The sequence below is a fragment of the Eucalyptus grandis genome, chromosome 4 (assembly GCF_016545825.1).
Source record: "Eucalyptus grandis isolate ANBG69807.140 chromosome 4, ASM1654582v1, whole genome shotgun sequence".
NCBI lineage: Eukaryota > Viridiplantae > Streptophyta > Magnoliopsida > Myrtales > Myrtaceae > Eucalyptus > Eucalyptus grandis.
Window position 1 is genome coordinate 33,956,243 of NC_052615.1, and position 3,693 is coordinate 33,959,935.

Here is a 3,693-nt window from a genome sequence, read left to right on the forward strand (position 1 = left end):
CTTTTAAGGTTACACAAAGTAAGAAAAAGAAAACCACAACTATGACTCCAGCATTTATGCAGAGTTGTTTTGGCCAACTCAGCTGACCAGTTGAGATTTATGGAACAGAAAAATCATCATAGACACATCCATTTTCAATTAGCTTCAATTTGTGACTCTGATCCTTTAGAGATTCTACTATTCCCTTAAGAAAAAAGGGTTTTTCTCCGTGCCCAGTAGATTCCTAAAAGAGCTCATAGCGTAAAATGTAGATGATAAAAAAAAATGCTCCTAATTACATGGTAATTTGTTGATAACTTTTTAATCATTTTAGAAATGACTAACTTTTCTTATCTTCTACGAAACTTGATTTGTTTTTCTTAGAAATGCCTTAGATTCGCCAATTTTTTCCAAATTAAACTATCAACTAATTATGATCACAAACTCTCGTTTGAGTTATTTATCACCGCCTATTTGCTTAATTTCAATTTATCAATTTTCGTTATGATTTACCAACTTTCATTTGTCATTACTTACAGGAGTCCCTTTATGAATTCACCGATCTTCATATGTGTGACTGACCAACTTTTATCCCATTAAGTTATCAACTAGTTTTGGTTCATCACTCTAACTTGAGTTGGTTAGCAATGTTCATTTGTTTTTCTCTTTTTAATTTTCTATTGAATTACCAACTTTTATGTACCTTGCATCCTAACTCATTCAATTTATCAACTATTTTCAGAAAATGCCAACCTTAATTAGAGAGATCATCAGCTTTGTTGGATTAAGTTGCCAACTAGTTTGCATTATTAACTTTTATCAAAGTAAGATACTAACGTGTATGTAATTTTGATAAGTTACCAACTTTGTTATGAATGACAACAAAAAACACGTTCTCTTATCGTTTACAAACTGAAGATTGTCAATAAAAGTTGGTGATTAAATGAAAAATAAACTTGGTAAGTAAGTTAAATGAGATTTTAGTAACCCAAAATTAATTGGTAACAATCAAAGAACAGTTGATAAAGCACTCCAATAAGTGTTGGTAAAATAACAATAAAATAAAATAAAAAGTTGTAAATTTAAGGCATTACTAAAAAATGCAAATGAAAGTTTGAACGAGAAGAAAATTGGCAAATTAAAATAAATACAAATAAATATCAATATATAACTCATATAAGAGTTGGATACCCAATACTATATAATAATTCAATGATAGAATAGTTGTTGAGTCACAATAAGTTAGGTTGGTGTATGATTTACTTGCCAAGTCAAATAAAAGTTTGTACTCAATAGAAAAGTCAATAAATTAAAAAGAACATAAAGGTTGGTAAGAAACTTAAATGAAAGTTGGTAACCCATAAATAATTCATATTTAATATAACAAAAGCTAGTAAGTTACTCTAATTAAGGTTGGTAATTTCATTAAAAATTATTGAACTCGAAACATTAAGTAAGTAATCAAATAAAAATTTGTTAAACAATACAAATGTGTTAATTTGCAAATTATCAACAACAAAAAAAGATAGTAATTTCATGAAAGTGTTGGTAATTTACCAACAACTGGTTTTGTTATTTATCAATATTTTTGCCACTTATAAACACAAGGTTGAAATTTACCAATAAGAGATAGCACGTCAACCCAGGGCTAATTATGTTAAACCCAGACTCAATGGTGTATTATCAAAATTCGAGTCATGTTGTTTCATATTGATTATCTCCCTATGCTGAAATGTCTTCTCTCTATTCCATATATAGAGCCTCAAAGAAAATACATAGCGTGCAGGTGTGGAGACAAACACGCACGCGTCTACCCACAGAGAGCGAGAGAGAGAGAGAGCGAGTTTGTGTTGATTAGATTGAAAAGCATTCTGCCTTGAAGCTGTTGAGGAAGTCATCCTTGTTAAGGCTTTCGCGCTCTCGCCCCGATCAAATCTTTCTTTTATTACTCGAGAAATCGGTACAGTTCCCATTGTACATGATTCTCTATAATCAAGTTGTACAGATTTTATACACGAAAAGTGCCAACCAAAGCTAGTTAAATGTAACGTTGGTTCTTTCTACAAGAAAAAGAAACCGATTATAGAATGCCAGAAGAATGTTTTTAGGCAAGATGCTTTTTTTTTTTTTTTCATAAAAGGAAAAATCAGTGAAGTATCACCTGAATTTTGTGATTCTTCAACAAAGGATGTTATAGCAATAGTTGTTTATCAGTGTCAATACAATCGATGGTATCGGCCACCTCGGTCTACATAAAACATCAAACACGATTGATGGTTGGTGAATGTGATCTTTTGTGAAACTTAATTAAGAATATAAATTGCAGCAGCATAACATGGCAAACTACAAAAATCAGGGCATTGCCCCAATTGTTAGAGAGATTATTACCACAAATGTCTTAACCGGTGGCCTATTCATCATCTTGACCTGTCTTTCCAAATCTAAGTCGACGTCTTCTGAAATGTTCCCACCTCGCACAGAGAAACACCGAAAGAATACGAACATCAGTGCCAAGTTTCATTCTGTGTTGCGTGGCGGCAGGAAGGAGCTTGGAGATACTGTTAATAAGCAGTGTGGTAATAAGCAGTGCTTGGGCTACACATGCCTATATACTGTGAAGTCACCACGAAGCCGTTTTGTACTTTGGCCAAATTTAAGGGCCTTGTCCGCATATGGAGGTCAACAACTTGCTTTTAGGTTAATAATCCTTCATTTATTCTCTATCCACTTTTATTTCCTAGTGCAACATATATAAAATATATTAAACTGGCTCTCTTAACTATCTTAGGGCAGCAGTAACCCCGAATTTCAGAAAAAAAGGACCTTTGACATTCATGCATTCTCTTTTGATGGATTTTGTGCAAGAGCGACAGCATGAATGAAACAAAAGAATGTATTTGGTTAGCTTGTTATATCTAATGGCAATGGCACGTAGAGAAAAAACTAGTTAAAGAGGACATTGTGAGTGGTCCCTCATGAATCGGCAATGCATTTAACATACGAAGTCTAAATTCATGTAAATCTATCACGAAAATTGTCTTTGCTAACAATAAGGAAAAAAAGGGGCCAAAAAAAAAGAAAAAAAAGAAAGGGCATTAAAGAGTCGTGCGTTATGTTTACCGTGAAATAAGGCATGGTCGCCATTTTCCTTTGAAATGCATGTTTTCCACTTATCTTTGAAATTCTACCATGACAGTTCCTTGACAAACTGAAATTTTATACTAAGCTCGGAAGAAGTTGGCAATCATCTTTTTCCCCTCAATATCATGTTTGTTTTGTTATTGTTTCTGACTTGATAAATATTTCTATAAATATGAGGCATTAGCCTTGCTTCTAATATATAGTACCTTTTGAATTTTTTTTCCTAATAGTCTTCTAAAGTCTCTCTGTTTCATTGAACTGTTCTAAATAATTCTATCTCTTTTTGCTTTCATACCTTACATAATTAAAATTCTAAGTTTTCATTGTCAGTAGAATGACTCCATGTGAAACAGTTCTGCTAACAACTTAATTGCCATTTAAATTATTAGAGATAATAAGTGGTGGAGATTGAGATAAATTAATTAACACACAGATGTTTACATATATGAATATATTTCAGTTTTAGGGACCAATTTGCAAATTTTAGATGGATATATCACAATATGATGCTATATGAGCTGAGGCAGATGTATATACTAGTTATTTTAAAATTAAAGGGAAAATTTGGAAATA